Source organism: Rhamphochromis longiceps, linkage group LG22 (genome assembly GCF_057381845.1).
Source record: "Rhamphochromis longiceps isolate RC_006_pf linkage group LG22, R_longiceps_female_GT1.1, whole genome shotgun sequence".
NCBI classification, from domain to species: domain Eukaryota; kingdom Metazoa; phylum Chordata; class Actinopteri; order Cichliformes; family Cichlidae; genus Rhamphochromis; species Rhamphochromis longiceps.
The window spans coordinates 31,297,161-31,315,192 of NC_140577.1; the positions used below are offsets into that span (position 1 = coordinate 31,297,161).

Here is an 18,032-nt window from a genome sequence, read left to right on the forward strand (position 1 = left end):
ACGCTTTCTTTCGCCAAGACAGTGCGTTTCTCACTGTTACATGCATTTGAATGGGGAACTCGACCGAAACAAAGTATAGGTTTTCATTATGTGTATAACTTGAAAATCTTAGCTCAAACAGCTGCAAATCCTGTTTTCCCAGCACGGGGACCTTGAGTTCTATAAGATAAAGCCATAAACATGTTTGTCTGAGTCTTCTATCAAAAGTTACAGCTATTTATATGAAGTTGTACAAAAACGCTTTCTTTCGCCAAGACAGTGCGTTTCTCACTGTTACATGCATTTGAATGGGGAACTCGACCGAAACAAAGTATAGGTTTTCATTATGTGTATAACTTGAAAATCTTAGCTCAAACAGCTGCAAATCCTGTTTTCCCAGCACGGGGACCTTGAGTTCTATAAGATAAAGCCATAAACATGTTTGTCTGAGTCTTCTATCAAAAGTTACAGCTATTTATATGAAGTTGTACCAAAACGCTTTCTTTCGCCAAGACAGTGCGTTTCTCACTGTTACATGCATTTGAATGGGGAACTCGACCGAAACAAAGTATAGGTTTTCATTATGTGTATAACTTGAAAATCTTAGCTCAAACAGCTGCAAATCCTGTTTTCCCAGCACGGGGATATTGAGTTCTATAAGATAAAGCCATAAACATGTTTGTCTGAGTCTTCTATCAAAAGTTACAGCTATTTATATGAAGTTGTACAAAAACGCTTTATTTCGCCAAGACAGTGCGTTTCTCACTGTTACATGCATTTGAATGGGGAATTCGACCGAAACAAAGTATAGGTTTTCATTATGTGTATAACTTGAAAATCTTAGCTCAAACAGCTGCAAATCCTGTTTTCCCAGCACGGGGACCTTGAGTTCTATAAGATAAAGCCATAAAACATGTTTGTCTGAGTCTTCTATCAAAAGTTACAGCTATTTATATGAAGTTGTACAAAAACGCTTTCTTTCGCCAAGACAGTGCGTTTCTCACTGTTACATGCATTTGAATGGGGAACTCGACCGAAACAAAGTATAGGTTTTCATTATGTGTATAACTTGAAAATCTTAGCTCAAACAGCTGCAAATCCTGTTTTCCCAGCACGGGGACCTTGAGTTCTATAAGATAAAGCCATAAACATGTTTGTCTGAGTCTTCTATCAAAAGTTACAGCTATTTATATGAAGTTGTACAAAAACGCTTTATTTCGCCAAGACAGTGCGTTTCTCACTGTTACATGCATTTGAATGGGGAACTCGACCGAAACAAAGTATAGGTTTTCATTATGTGTATAACTTGAAAATCTTAGCTCAAACAGCTGCAAATCCTGTTTTCCCAGCACGGGGACCTTGAGTTCTATAAGATAAAGCCATAAACATGTTTGTCTGAGTCTTCTATCAAAAGTTACAGCTATTTATATGAAGTTGTACCAAAACGCTTTCTTTCGCCAAGACAGTGCGTTTCTCACTGTTACATGCATTTGAATGGGGAACTCGACCGAAACAAAGTATAGGTTTTCATTATGTGTATAACTTGAAAATCTTAGCTCAAACAGCTGCAAATCCTGTTTTCCCAGCATGGGGACCTTGAGTTCTATAAGATAAAGCCATAAACATGTTTGTCTGAGTCTTCTATCAAAAGTTACAGCGATTTATATGAAGTTGTACAAAAACGCTTTCTTTCGCCAAGACAGTGCGTTTCTCACTGTTACATGCATTTGAATGGGGAACTCGACCGAAACAAAGTATAGGTTTTCATTATGTGTATAACCTGAAAATCTTAGCTCAAACGGCTGCAAAACCTGTTTTCCCAGCACGGGGACCTTGAGTTCTATAAGATAAAGCCATAAACATGTTTGTCTGAGTCTTCTATCAAAAGTTACAGCTATTTATATGAAGTTGTACCAAAACGCTTTCTTTCGCCAAGACAGTGCGTTTCTCACTGTTACATGCATTTGAATGGGGAACTCGACCGAAACAAAGTATAGGTTTTCATTATGTGTATAACTTGAAAATCTTAGCTCAAACAGCTGCAAATCCTGTTTTCCCAGCACGGGGACCTTGAGTTCTATAAGATAAAGCCATAAACATGTTTGTCTGAGTCTTCTATCAAAAGTTACAGCTATTTATATGAAGTTGTACAAAAACGCTTTCTTTCGCCAAGACAGTGCGTTTCTCACTGTTACATGCATTTGAATGGGGAACTCGACCGAAACAAAGTATAGGTTTTCATTATGTGTATAACTTGAAAATCTTAGCTCAAACAGCTGCAAATCCTGTTTTCCCAGCACAGGGACCTTGAGTTCTATAAGATAAAGCCATAAACATGTTTGTCTGAGTCTTCTATCAAAAGTTACAGCTATTTATATGAAGTTGTACAAAAACGCTTTCTTTCGCCAAGACAGTGCGTTTCTCACTGTTACATGCATTTGAATGGGGAACTCGACCGAAACAAAGTATAGGTTTTCATTATGTGTATAACTTGAAAATCTTAGCTCAAACGGCTGCAAAACCTGTTTTCCCAGCACGGGGACCTTGAGTTCTATAAGATAAAGCCATAAACATGTTTGTCTGAGTCTTCTATCAAAAGTTACAGCTATTTATATGAAGCTGTACCAAAACGCTTTCTTTCGCCAAGACAGTGCGTTTCTCACTGTTACATGCATTTGAATGGGGAACTCGACCGAAACAAAGTATAGGTTTTCATTATGTGTATAACTTGAAAATCTTAGCTCAAACAGCTGCAAATCCTGTTTTCCCAGCACAGGGACCTTGAGTTCTATAAGATAAAGCCATAAACATGTTTGTCTGAGTCTTCTATCAAAAGTTACAGCTATTTATATGAAGTTGTACAAAAACGCTTTCTTTCGCCAAGACACTGTTACATGCATTTGAATGGGGAACTCGACCGAAACAAAGTATAGGTTTTCATTATGTGTATAACTTGAAAATCTTAGCTCAAACAGCTGCAAATCCTGTTTTCCCAGCACGGGGACCTTGAGTTCTATAAGATAAAGCCATAAACATGTTTGTCTGAGTCTTCTATCAAAAGTTACAGCTATTTATATGAAGTTGTACAAAAACGCTTTCTTTCGCCAAGACAGTGCGTTTCTCACTGTTACATGCATTTGAATGGGGAACTCGACCGAAACAAAGTATAGGTTTTCATTATGTGTATAACTTGAAAATCTTAGCTCAAACGGCTGCAAATCCTGTTTTCCCAGCACAGGGACCTTGAGTTCTATAAGATAAAGCCATAAACATGTTTGTCTGAGTCTTCTATCAAAAGTTACAGCTATTTATATGAAGTTGTACAAAAACGCTTTCTTTCGCCAAGACAGTGCGTTTCTCACTGTTACATGCATTTGAATGGGGAACTCGACCGAAACAAAGTATAGGTTTTCATTATGTGTATAACTTGAAAATCTTAGCTCAAACAGCTGCAAATCCTGTTTTCCCAGCACAGGGACCTTGAGTTCTATAAGATAAAGCCATAAACATGTTTGTCTGAGTCTTCTATCAAAAGTTACAGCTATTTATATGAAGTTGTACAAAAACGCTTTCTTTCGCCAAGACACTGTTACATGCATTTGAATGGGGAACTCGACCGAAACAAAGTATAGGTTTTCATTATGTGTATAACTTGAAAATCTTAGCTCAAACAGCTGCAAATCCTGTTTTCCCAGCACGGGGACCTTGAGTTCTATAAGATAAAGCCATAAACATGTTTGTCTGAGTCTTCTATCAAAAGTTACAGCTATTTATATGAAGTTGTACAAAAACGCTTTCTTTCGCCAAGACAGTGCGTTTCTCACTGTTACATGCATTTGAATGGGGAACTCGACCGAAACAAAGTATAGGTTTTCATTATGTGTATAACTTGAAAATCTTAGCTCAAACAGCTGCAAATCCTGTTTTCCCAGCACGGGGACCTTGAGTTCTATAAGATAAAGCCATAAACATGTTTGTCTGAGTCTTCTATCAAAAGTTACAGCTATTTATATGAAGTTGTACAAAAACGCTTTATTTTGCCAAGACAGTGCGTTTCTCACTGTTACATGCATTTGAATGGGGAACTCGACCGAAACAAAGTATAGGTTTTCATTATGTGTATAACTTGAAAATCTTAGCTCAAACAGCTGCAAATCCTGTTTTCCCAGCACGGGGACCTTGAGTTCTATAAGATAAAGCCATAAACATGTTTGTCTGAGTCTTCTATCAAAAGTTACAGCTATTTATATGAAGTTGTACCAAAACGCTTTCTTTCGCCAAGACAGTGCGTTTCTCACTGTTACATGCATTTGAATGGGGAACTCGACCGAAACAAAGTATAGGTTTTCATTATGTGTATAACTTGAAAATCTTAGCTCAAACAGCTGCAAATCCTGTTTTCCCAGCACGGGGACCTTGAGTTCTATAAGATAAAGCCATAAACATGTTTGTCTGAGTCTTCTATCAAAAGTTACAGCTATTTATATGAAGTTGTACAAAAACGCTTTCTTTCGCCAAGACAGTGCGTTTCTCACTGTTACATGCATTTGAATGGGGAACTCGACCGAAACAAAGTATAGGTTTTCATTATGTGTATAACTTGAAAATCTTAGCTCAAACAGCTGCAAATCCTGTTTTCCCAGCACGGGGACCTTGAGTTCTATAAGATAAAGCCATAAACATGTTTGTCTGAGTCTTCTATCAAAAGTTACAGCTATTTATATGAAGTTGTACAAAAACGCTTTATTTCGCCAAGACAGTGCGTTTCTCACTGTTACATGCATTTGAATGGGGAACTCGACCGAAACAAAGTATAGGTTTTCATTATGTGTATAACTTGAAAATCTTAGCTCAAACGGCTGCAAATCCTGTTTTCCCAGCATGGGGACCTTGAGTTCTATAAGATAAAGCCATAAACATGTTTGTCTGAGTCTTCTATCAAAAGTTACAGCTATTTATATGAAGTTGTACAAAAACGCTTTCTTTCGCCAAGACAGTGCGTTTCTCACTGTTACATGCATTTGAATGGGGAACTCGACCGAAACAAAGTATAGGTTTTCATTATGTGAATAACTTGGAAATCTCAGCTCAAACAGCTGCAAAACCTGTTTTCCCAGCACGGGGACCTTGAGTTCTATAAGATAAAGCCATAAACATGTGTATCCGAGTCTTCTATCAAAAGTTACAGCTAACTTCATGAAGTTGTACAAAAACGCTTTCTTTCGCCAAGACAGTGCGTTTCTCACTGTTACATGCATTTGAATGGGGAACTCGACCGAATGGGGAACTCGACCGAAACAAAGTATAGGTTTTCATTATGTGAATAACTTGGAAATCTTAGCTCAAACAGCTGCAAAACCTGTTTTCCCAGCACGGGGACCTTGAGTTCTATAAGCTAAAGCCATAAACATGTGTATCCGAGTCTTCTATCAAAAGTTACAGCTAACTTCATGAAGTTTTACAAAAAGGCTTTATTTTGCAAAGATAGTGCGTTTCTGACTATTACATGCAGACATGTGTCTCTTTACTGTGTTCAAGACACTTTACAGGTCCCTCCCCTAATGAAGAGTAGTGAGCAGCTGATTGGACCATGGAACAGGTGACCACGTTCAAAAAGCCGCTCTGACAGCTCCAGAGGGGAGAGAGAGTGAGTGTGTGTGCAACGAGCGAGTAGCCTGACAGCCGTCGCGGTCCTGACCATGGTTTTCCCAGCCTGTGCTTATCTTGTGTATTTGTGTGAGGGTGAATTGTAAAAGCCGCTCCTAGTGCATTAGCTGAGAGCTTAGACACTCGTGGGCTGAAGCGGAAGGGGTGAGCTGCCTTTTCTTTTGGAATCGTTTTCTCCTGTTTTCTTGGTCAGGGCGCGAGGGATAGCTCTGTCATTTGTTTGTTCTTTTTCTTTCCTAGGGTTTAGTTAGTCTTTTCTGGTGGGTCTTAGTTGGTTTTGTTTATTATTTTGGCCTGGGCTCACCCTGGAGCTATGCTTCTTGTCCTTAAATAAAATCACCTTTTTTTACTCACAAATGGTTTGGATGTTTGGCTTGGGAACCAGGGCGGGGATTTGTCTCTCTCTCCTCCAACCTTATGTGCCTCCCTACACGCCTAGATTAGGGGCGTAACATAAATGGAGTTCTCACACGAAACAAAGTATAGCTTTTTATTTTGTGAATAACTTAAAAATCTTAGCTCACATAGCTTTAAAACTGTTTGCTCAACACGGGGATATTGAATTCGATAAGATAAAGCCATAAATACGCATATCTGAGTCTCCTATCAAAAGTTAGAGCTGTCTTCATGAAGTTGTAAACGCTTTATTTCGCCAAGACAGTGCGTTTCTGACTATTACATGCATTTGAATGGAGTTGTCGCACGAAACAAAGTATAGGTATTCATTTTGTGAATAACTTGAAAATCTTAGATCAAACAGCTGCAAAACCTGTTTGCTCAACACGGGGATATCGAACTTTATAAGATAAAGCCATAAATATGTTTATATGCGTCTTCTATCAAAAGTTACAGCTGTCTTGAATGAAAGCATTATAGCAGCTTACCTCGATCATGTGGTAGAACAGACACATGGGCCACCTACGTGTCCTTCTACGGCAGGAGTAGTTGCCACAAACCTGCAAAACAAAAAGAAATGATCAGGTGACATGAACAGATTTATACAGCCATAAGCAAGAGATTCTTCCTGCCTGTGGGCGTCAAACTGGACCCCCCCCCTCCTTATTGTAACTAACAAAACTATCATAGTCTAAAACTATCATCTCATATCAAAACTATTATAATCACATTATCTGACTTTATCAGTTATAACAATGAGAAACGGTAAACAATTTGGCAAATAAATTACTTATAATTGTGCTTACCTGGTCCAAATGATCCACAGTCCCTTTGCATTTGTTATAATCCAGGATGATGTGGGGCTTTCTCTTCCCAGAGTCCTGGACTTGTAGCTCACGGTGCCTGGTGCTCAATAAGACAACCTTTTTTCTTTGCTTGGGAATAATGTAGGAAACCACAGCCTTGCCCCCCCCCCCCCCCCCCCTGTAGCGACCTGGACGGGAGAGACGAATTGCATAATGGGTTGGTCCTGGGGTTAAAATGGGGGGAGGAAAAAATGGCAGGACCTCTTCGTGTGTGGGTTGCCACATGATTTCTCCATTTTTAGATCTCTACTGGCCATCCTCCAGTCTTGTCTCTTCCTCCTGCTCTTCTTCCTCCTTCTCCTTCTCCTCCTCCGCACATGAGCTGCAAAGCTCCTGGGTGCCTGGCAAAAATTCTTCTTCGCTGTCAGAAGTATCTCCACTGCTTATGGAGAGTGCAAAACTGCAGCAACAGCCTCCTCTAAACTGAGTGCACGCTTCATTGTGTCTGTGCAGAAATGACCACTCAGACCAGGCTGCAAAGTATTTTCATAGACTTCAAAGGTGCACCTGAATAAACATGCTATACCATACATCCAATAAGAGAGAGGAGGCACACTCTTGATCAAGAAAAAACATAAGCGCACGCCTTTGATCGCTCCCCCCCCCCCCCCTCTCTCTCTTTCTCTCTCTCTCTCTCTCTCTCTCTCTCTCTCTCTCTCTCTCTCTCACACACACACACACATGCACATACATACATACACAATACCATTTTATGGTGGTTAGCTGTTTTATTGTCATGCATTTTACAAGGTAAGATAACCATGTCCTGCATTCAAAACCACTGAAAATGTCTATGGTGGTGCTGTGCCTAATATTGTGCTGGTGTATGCTGGGTAATCGCACAGCTAGCGACTGGGTGACTTTATTCACCCGCTTCGGCTGTTATCAGTCCATATCCCCTAGATATGGACCATCTCCTGCTAGATTGTTCAGAAGGTTGTTATCATCCATCCAGATGGAGGATCACTAACAGGAGCGTGGGAAGACTCCAGAATCCACTCTGGCTGCAATCCGGTGGATACAGCAGTGTGTACAGGTAAGACCGTTTAAACGGACAGCATTTATAGAATGACTATTAAAAGTCAGACCAGCGAGTGTCAATAATGTTAATGTGGTTATGTTAGTAATACACCGAGTGCTAATATAACAGCTTTAAGATGCATTTGTAGATGTTATTACGTGTTTTACCGTCTTTATGGTGCTAGCTTAAAGTTACGGTGTAAACGTTAGCTTATATTGGAGTAAAGCTGTTACTGTTTAAACGATGTTAGCACAGAAATATTAGCTTCTGTCATGACTGACGAAGTACTAGTTAATAAAGTTTCCAGTAAAGTGTTTAATCGCAGCCACAGACTGACAGCAAATATCTCGATTAGCTTCAGTGCATCTGTAATAAATATGTGCAAGTTTCAGTGCTTCGTTTAAACTGTATGATACTTATACTGACCCAGGGTCAGTGTAAAATACAATCCTAGCTGTGTGAACAAAGCCTGGCTCCTTTAATCCTGCATGAAAAACCTCAGGATGCAGGCTATTATTACTCTTTCCTGCTGGCACACCTGTCACACCTGAGAGTCAGCTAGAAACTTACAGTGACGTGGACATCATGCAAAGACTGCCAGACTCTGTAATACTGCAAATGATCAGTGACTCAAGTTAACACTAAACTTTACACGGTACCTCTGTGTCTCTGTGTGCTGAACATTTAGGATTGAGTCAGGCTGCATCTGTGTTAGTCCTCTGACAGACTGGTGACCTGTCCAGGTGTGCTCTACCTATGACTACTGGGACAGGCTCTAGCTCCTGTAATAGAAATTTTATGTTATTCTCATTTAAAGCATTTAAGTGCTTATGCATATGCTTAGTTGTGACACTGTTATAGACTGTTCAATGAAAGTTTCTAAAACTAGATGAACTTACTTCAGCAGTTTGAGAAAACAACTCCCTTTACAGGTGCTGATAACGTCAAGGGCACAAAACAGCATAACCATTGATCCGTTAGGTTTCATAGCGAGACACGTGAAGTGGCAGAGCTGACATGACTGAACTGTGATGTTTGATGTGTGTTTGCTCTCCTGTGCACAGTAATAAATAGCATGATCACAGCTCTTTCTGTGTTGCAGACTTTATTAAAAAAAATTCCATGACATCTACTATAACTGAACCAACCTGGTGCTCTTCATTTATGGAGGCTGTTGAGTCTGAATGTTGGATGTTGTGTATCTCGTGTTCTCTGGGCTTTGTTGTCCTCAGTCTTTTTGCAGGATCAGAAAACAAAACCGGGAGGCGCGTAAATGTTTCTTCTCCATGATGTTTCTTCAAATGTTTCTTCTGGATGATGATATGACCGTGACACGGGATGCCACCTTTGGTCTTGTGACGAAGCAAAGCTCAGGAAGAAGTGTGATTAAATGGTACCCACATGTTGAGAAGGATGTACAGGGCACCTGCAGCCAAATCCAAGCTTCAGCTTAGTTGTAGTTGCAGAATGCTATAGGACTGAGACATCTAAGGCATCAAATGTTTGATTAAACGGATGAAAAAGAGAAGTTTTTTCCCTATAATTATCACTTCTTAAAATCTGTAGCAACTTCAAGTCTGTCAGCATGCTGAGCATGCTCAGAATGTGACAATATATTTTTGTTCAATATTTAATTTCTTTCAGTTGCAATTGTTAAATGAAAAAATATATATTCTTATAATTTAGCAAACGAATTTATCAAAAAAAAAAAATACATATATCTGTATTAGTTTTAGTAAATTAATTTGACACCTGTATTGAAAATACCATATTGTATTCATACAGAATCAGTATGGTATCATTGTTTGTCTGTTCACTGATTGTTGAAGCTAAGAGCTACTTTGATCTGTTTAGATCTAAAGTATCCAAAGTTGAGTTCTAATGTTTCTTCACCCCTGTGTGTGTGATATGTGATTTCCTACATGCTGGCAGAGCAGAGCAGCAGTTTGTGCTCACAGATGGTGACGGTGTGGAGAGACGGTGGTATTTCCTCAGAAGAACCAGCAGAGTCACAAAGGACACCAGTCCATCTCACCACCTTGACTTGCTGACTGATGTTCGTCTGCACTGCACAGAGGAAATCAACTGACCGAGGTTTGTCCAGTGACGTGTTATGAAATGTATATTTGTTTTATGCTTACAGATATGTTTTTCTTGACAGGCTCTGCAGAGGTTAGACAAAGCAGAGAAAACATGTGCTTTACATTTTACTGTGATTTATTGAGATATTTGTTGCCTGATGTTCAGCAGGAATGGAGAAATAGAATCAAAGGGAGATGTTTTTCCTGTTTTTGTAATGATGTAAGTAAATCTTCAATATTATTTATTTGCTTGGTTATATTAGGAGCGTTTCTGAGTGAGGGGGAGAGGAGTCATCATCCAGATAAAGTGACGTGGATCAGTGGATACACTTGTCTCCCCTTTAAAGGAGACGATCCAAGTCATCCTTAAATGTTAGCGCTTTCAAATACACAAACATTTTTAAAGGACAAAAATGAACATCCAACTTTGACTGTAATACAAAATAAATCTTTGCATGTGTGTTTTCAAACTCTCAGATGGGCAGTATATCAGTCTTGGACTGTCTAACCTGCCGGAGCAGCACTGAATGACCACCGCACGAGCATGTTCCTGCAACATTCAGCATCTGATCCTTCATCTGTGTGCTTCTGCTTTTGGTAAGTAGAGTTACCCAACTCCAGTAACTCTAAACACATGCCATCCATTTCTAACGGCCTGGTTACTTCCTGTCAGTTACTTTAGAAACCATGTGGTCACCTGACCTAACACTGTTTCTTCTTCTTCCCCTTAATGTTGAAGTGTCAAATGTCAAACAGCTGGAGAGGAAACTACACCGGTGTACTGGGATGTTTCAGCAACACGTGCCAGATGCTGTTCCTTCATGGTGACATCACCAGAGACAGTCCCGCCCACCTCAGGACCCATTGATTATGATGATCTGATCCATCAAACCCCCAGCAGGTGAACTTTATTCATGACATAACACCGCAACAATGTAAAAAATTAAACAGCAACAGTCTAAATGTAAAGTGCATTCTAAAGTCCTCTTCAATAAATTGTATGCAAAGAGTCATTCAGGTCACTACAGAACCCAGAGTCTTCATCATTAAATCTCTGGTTGCTTCATTTTTTCTATCCTATATCAGATATTTTAAAGGTTAGCTTAGGTAAAGTTCCATTCTCATGGTGAGGCAAAGTGCTTTATGTGTGTGTGTGCGCCTGTCATGAACGGCTATAAAAGGCCTATAATTAAAGAACAAAGCGGGGTTTGAGTTCGAGTTGCGGCAGACTGTCACTACTTGTAAATGGAACGCAGCCTTCCTACGGCGGACAGCTAATAACAGGAATCGGACGCGGTCCAGCCAAGTCCACAGCAACCACCATAGCAACCGCCTAGCATGACCTTAAAAACATATTCTGTCTTCATAACTATCAAAATCGTGAAATGATTTGCAAAGTGTGAAAGTGTTACAGCTGCAGAGAGCTATGGCGGTATCTATGGAAGCTGTTTACATAGCTAATAATATACGATGTAACCATGGAGGCAGTCAGTCACTTGAGCTAGCGGTGCATGTTTACTACAGTGAATAAGGTGATTGAGTGCACAGCGTCCACACTCTGCAGGGGGTAAAGACATTACTTCAATATTGTTTTATATTGATATATATTAGCCTTCTGTTGACCATCACCTCAGGTTCACCATTACAGTTTCAGATTACAGATGCACACTGTCTAAACACATTCAAAAACTCATGTCTCAGAAATAAGCACAGCTGTTCATGTTTGTCATTAGAGTTTTATTTGTAAGAAAATTATGAACTTCATATTGTGCATTAAATAAAAGAACATTTCACAACTCTGAGTCAACAGAAACAGGTAACAGAAATGTCTCTAATGTGTACAGTGTAGTGTAAGCATTAAAAGATCATAAAGGAAAAACTAACATTTATGTGAAACTAATTGTAATAAAAAATGAGCAGGTGCTTTATAGATTTAAAAGAAAGAATCTGAAAACAACACTTTTTTGGTCTAAGTGATCAAAGTAGAAAACAGAACTGATGTTCAAGAACAAACCGTAGCTGCACTAATATTACACATCTCGATCGTTGTACTGAACAGACATGTTGCTTTTAAAACCACATGCAGTGTGTGACCATGACTGTTCACTGAGACCATGAACGCCACTTCGCTGAAGCATTCTTCTTCTTCTTCTTGCCATTAAATTGGAAGCAGAAGCAGCACGAGCTGATTTGATCTACTGAAAGGAAAAAGCAGAACATCTGAGTTGAAACCAGTCAGCTGAAATCATTAAGACAGGAACAAATTCAATGCAGTGTCTCAAGTGGCTTAGCCTGTTACAACTGTTGATACAAGCTAAATACGGTTAACACACAGTGTCAGGGAGCTCCAGTGTGGGAACTAGTGGCTTTAGGTTTGTAGTCATTTAACTTTCATCCATTCATTCATTTAATTCAGGAGGAAGAAATGCCAGGTTGGTGCAGGCTGGTTACATGCATTTGGTCCCATGCTGTCTTTAATTAAATGACTTGGTTCATTTTATGGCTGGGCTGTATGTGGGGTTATATCATGTTATTTGGGCAGGAGTACCTGTCCCCTGTTAGACTTAGAAAGTTTCTCCATAAGTAGAGTTTCTAACTCTTCTAGCACATCTGTGGCTGACAGCTTTTTGGTGGCTCTTTTTACCCCACACTGGTTGTGAGTGTGTAAATAGCCCCACTAGTTATTTTGGGTTGCAGTTAACTAGGGAGGAAGGGGTGGGTATGCCATGATTAGGTGAATAACAATTATATGTGATACATAAATTTCACAATGCATGCATATATCTCTATCAATTAAACCTGGCCTGAGGGCTGCCATTTTTTACATTCAGTTATTTCTCTTAGAAATGTTGGAACTAAATAATGAATGTGTTACAGTTAAAGTGAAACACTGGTCAGTGTAAATGGCTCATTGGGACACAGAAACCTTTAAATTAAACCTGATATCTAGTGTCAAACAATATCAAAGCTGTAAAAGATGTTTACATTCAGAATTTATAAAACTATGATTGTAAATAAATTCAAACAAGTGAGCTTTTCTCTTTGTGCTGAATATCAACACTGTGGTTTCTTAGACTGTAAGCTTTACTTTAGTGCAACCAGTTGCAGAAGCTGCCACTCCAAATGTCTTTTGATAACAAGAAAAAAATACCTTTTCAGTACACGGCCTGAAGTTCTTCTCCGACATCTTCTGCAATCGGCTTTGTCTGCTGGTTTGAAGACAATAAACCACAAAAAAGATGATTTAGTCACTTTGTCTGCGTCATGCAGCTCGAATGTGTCGTGTAACGATGTTGAATAGCCGTCGTTATCCCTCTGCTTTGAGCCTTTTATCAAAAGTTACAGCTAACTTCATGAAGTTGTACAAAAAGGCTTCATTTCGCCGAGACAGTGCGTTTCTGACTATTACATGCATTTGAATGGAGTTCTTGCACGAAACAAAGTATAAGTTTTCATTATGTGAATAACTTGACCCTGGGTCAGTATCAACTTCATGAAGACAGCTGTAACTTTTGATAGAGGACTCACACACACACATATTTATGGCTTTGCCTTATAGAATTCAGCATCTCCGTGCTGAGGAAATAGGTTTTGCAGCTGTTTGAGCTAAGATTTTCAAGTTATTCACAAATTGAAAACCTATACTTTGTGTCGGGCGAGAACTCCATTCAAATGCATGTAATAGCGAGAAACGCACTAACGTGGTGAAATAAAGCGTTTTTCCATAAACTTCATAAAGACAGCTGTAAATTTTGAGAGAAGACTCACACACACATTGGGGGGATATTGAAGTCTATAAGATAAAGCCATGAATATGTTTGTCTGAGTCTTCTATCAAAAGTTACAGCAAGCTCTATGAAGTTGATGAGAAACGCTTTACTTCGCCAAGACAGTGCGTTTCTCACTGTTACATGCATTTGAATTTAGTTCTTGCCCGACACAAAGTATAGGTTTTAATTTGTGAATAACTTGAAAATCTTAGCTCAAACAGCTGCAAAACCTATTTCCTGAGCACTGAGATGCTGAATTCTATAAGGCAAAGCCATAAATATGTGTGTGTGATTCTTCTATCAACAGTTACAGCTGTCTTCTTGAAGTTGATACTGACCCACGGTCAGTGTAAAATACAATCCTAGCTGTGTGAACAAAGCTTGGCTCCTTTAATCCTGCATGACAAACCTCAGGATGCAGGTTATTATTACTCTTTCCTGCTGGCACACCTGAGAGTCAGCTAGAAACTTACAGTGACGTGGACATCATGCAAAGACTGCCAGACTCTGTAATACTGTGAATGATCAGTGACTCAAGTTAACACTAAACTTTAAACAGTACCTCTGTGTCTCTGTGTGCTGAACATTTAGGATTGAGTCTGCATTGACTTTATTTATTGAGACTTTAATGTGCTAAAAGCAGGTTGAAGACAGCTCAGAAACATTTGAAGATTAAAATTTAGCATTATGGCTGCTGGTGGTTTGTAAAGCCTATACTCAGCTGTAGTTTTTGTTACTAATTTATGTTTGTTGTTGTTTAACACAGATTTCAGAAGAGCAAATATGCTTAATAGTTTAACTAGATTTCATTTGTCAGTGTGGGACTGCTGAGTCACCTGAAGAACTCATTTCATTCATTCTCCACATGATGTTCATATACAGAAATGTTTCACAGGAACTGGTTCCTCCCAAACTGTGAACTAGTGTGTTTCCATAGATTATCTCTGTATGAATGTACTTTTAAATGAAGGCAAGTGTTTGTCCTTTTTTGTTCCTCAGTTACAGTACGTGATATCTTGATATCAGGCGGTCAACACTGGGGGAAGACAAGAAGCAGACGTACTTCCAAGAGGGAGCTGCAGTGAGGACACAGCCAGGTCACTGAGGTCAGAGGTCAGAATCTGAAACAGCTCAGGTTTATATTTTAGGGGTTATAAAAAATCAAAATGTATTTATGAAGAAACCTTTAAATAATAGTCATAATTATGATTATTATAAGAAATATCAAACATTTAAGTGGATTTTCTGTTACACATATTGTATTAGCCCTGCAATAAACTGGCAGCCTGTCTTTGTCCTGTATCAGCTGGGATAGGCTTCATCCTCCCGCAACCCTGAATTGGATACATTGTATTCCAATTATGTAATCTGATCATTTACAAACTCAAGGTATCTAATCAAAATGTAAGTAATAATTATAAAATGGGAAAGCAGAAATAAGTGTGACATAAATGTAAATGTGTTAGCTGACATAGAGGACAGCTACATGTAGTCTGAAAAACCTTTGTTGTCAAGTTTGCAGGTATATCAGCACGAGACATTCTTACATAGAAGAGTCTGTTAAAGTCTCTAACTCAGCGAAGCATTATTGGTCCCGTCTGTTTGGATAAATATAGTAAGTTGATGTTTGTCCATTTATTGACACATTTTCTTAAGTGCTTATCCAGTTCAGGATCACAGTGGAGCTGCAGCTGGATATGTTCATTAAATAAACCTTACAAAAGTTAACAATAAACCTGCATCCATGTACGTTGTTGTCCACAGGATAAGAAAATCAAACTGGAACACTGTGGAACATGTTAATAAATGTTTGTGTGTTTATGCCTGTGTCTTTCACAGGAGGCGCTGGAAGGTTTCCCTAATAGTTCCTGGTGAATCAAAGCAGAACCATAAAGGTTGCTGGATTGCATGATGGCCTTACCCCTGAGCAGTCATCCTGTTAAAGGAGGAACCAGTTAGAAGCTGTTTTCAAAGTAGCTGAGCAGATTTCATCTCAAGTAAGCGATTAACTGTTTGTTCATCTGTTCTGCCACTTAAAGAGCATTTAAGGACGTCTTTTGAGTGTCCAGCTGAATTAATTCTACTGGCTCTCATGGTCATTTGTTATTATAGACATATTTTTCATGTTCATCCAGCTATTTAGTAAATTCTATCTATTTAGTAAAATCCGTCAGCTATAAAATGTAATATAAATATAAAAAATATCTAAATATCTCCTGCACTTTATATTTTAATGATGTAAGTCTGTTATCGTGTTACATTAGCATTCCTCACATATCAATGAGATGCTGTACAGTACAATCCTACTGATGCAGCAGAGGGATAACGACGGCTATTCAACATCGTTACACGACACATTTGAGCTGCATGACACAGACAAAGTGACTAAATCATCTTTTTTATGGTTTATTGTCTTCAAACCAGCAGACAAAGCCGATTGCAGAAGATTTCGGAGAAGAACTTCAGGCCGTGTACTGAAAAGGTATTTTTTTCTTGTTATCAAAAGACATTTGGAGTGGCAGCTTCTGCAACTGGTTGCACTAAAGTAAAGCTTACAGTCTAAGAAACCACAGTGTTGATATTCAGCACAAAGAGAAAAGCTCACTTGTTTGAATTTATTTACAATCATAGTTTTATAAATTCTGAATGTAAACATCTTTTACAGCTTTGATATTGTTTGACACTAGATATCAGGTTTAATTTAAAGGTTTCTGTGTCCCAATGAGCCATTTACACTGACCAGTGTTTCACTTTAACTGTAACACATTCATTATTTAGTTCCAACATTTCTAAGAGAAATAACTGAATGTAAAAAATGGCAGCCCTCAGGCCAGGTTTAATTGATAGAGATATATGCATGCATTGTGAAATTTATGTATCACATATAATTGTTATTCACCTAATCATGGCATACCCACCCCTTCCTCCCTAGTTAACTGCAACCCAAAATAACTAGTGGGGCTATTTACACACTCACAACCAGTGTGGGGTAAAAAGAGCCACCAAAAAGCTGTCAGCCACAGATGTGCTAGAAGAGTTAGAAACTCTACTTATGGAGAAACTTTCTAAGTCTAACAGGGGACAGGTACTCCTGCCCAAATAACATGATATAACCCCACATACAGCCCAGCCATAAAATGAACCAAGTCATTTAATTAAAGACAGCATGGGACCAAATGCATGTAACCAGCCTGCACCAACCTGGCATTTCTTCCTCCTGAATTAAATGAATGAATGGATGAAAGTTAAATGACTACAAACCTAAAGCCACTAGTTCCCACACTGGAGCTCCCTGACACTGTGTGTTAACCGTATTTAGCTTGTATCAACAGTTGTAACAGGCTAAGCCACTTGAGACACTGCATTGAATTTGTTCCTGTCTTAATGATTTCAGCTGACTGGTTTCAACTCAGATGTTCTGCTTTTTCCTTTCAGTAGATCAAATCAGCTCGTGCTGCTTCTGCTTCCAATTTAATGGCAAGAAGAAGAAGAAGAATGCTTCAGCGAAGTGGCGTTCATGGTCTCAGTGAACAGTCATGGTCACACACTGCATGTGGTTTTAAAAGCAACATGTCTGTTCAGTACAACGATCGAGATGTGTAATATTAGTGCAGCTACGGTTTGTTCTTGAACATCAGTTCTGTTTTCTACTTTGATCACTTAGACCAAAAAAGTGTTGTTTTCAGATTCTTTCTTTTAAATCTATAAAGCACCTGCTCATTTTTTATTACAATTAGTTTCACATAAATGTTAGTTTTTCCTTTATGATCTTTTAATGCTTACACTACACTGTACACATTAGAGACATTTCTGTTACCTGTTTCTGTTGACTCAGAGTTGTGAAATGTTCTTTTATTTAATGCACAATATGAAGTTCATAATTTTCTTACAAATAAAACTCTAATGACAAACATGAACAGCTGTGCTTATTTCTGAGACATGAGTTTTTGAATGTGTTTAGACAGTGTGCATCTGTAATCTGAAACTGTAATGGTGAACCTGAGGTGATGGTCAACAGAAGGCTAATATATATCAATATAAAACAATATTGAAGTAATGTCTTTACCCCCTGCAGAGTGTGGACGCTGTGCACTCAATCACCTTATTCACTGTAGTAAACATGCACCGCTAGCTCAAGTGACTGACTGCCTCCATGGTTACATCGTATATTATTAGCTATGTAAACAGCTTCCATAGATACCGCCATAGCTCTCTGCAGCTGTAACACTTTCACACTTTGCAAATCATTTCA

The 18,032-nt window shown here is 38.9% G+C and overlaps 1 long non-coding RNA gene across 1 annotated transcript; it reads left to right on the forward strand.

Annotated features, from left to right (window-relative positions):
* Positions 1-10,805: 10,805 nt before the first annotated feature.
* LOC146644309 (uncharacterized) lies at positions 10,806-17,690 on the forward strand. Its single transcript, XR_014909204.1, has 5 exons — positions 10,806-10,911; positions 14,780-14,886; positions 15,620-15,777; positions 16,205-16,262; positions 17,216-17,690. It is a non-coding gene; the product is annotated as an uncharacterized LOC146644309 (long non-coding RNA).
* Positions 17,691-18,032: the final 342 nt, after the last annotated feature.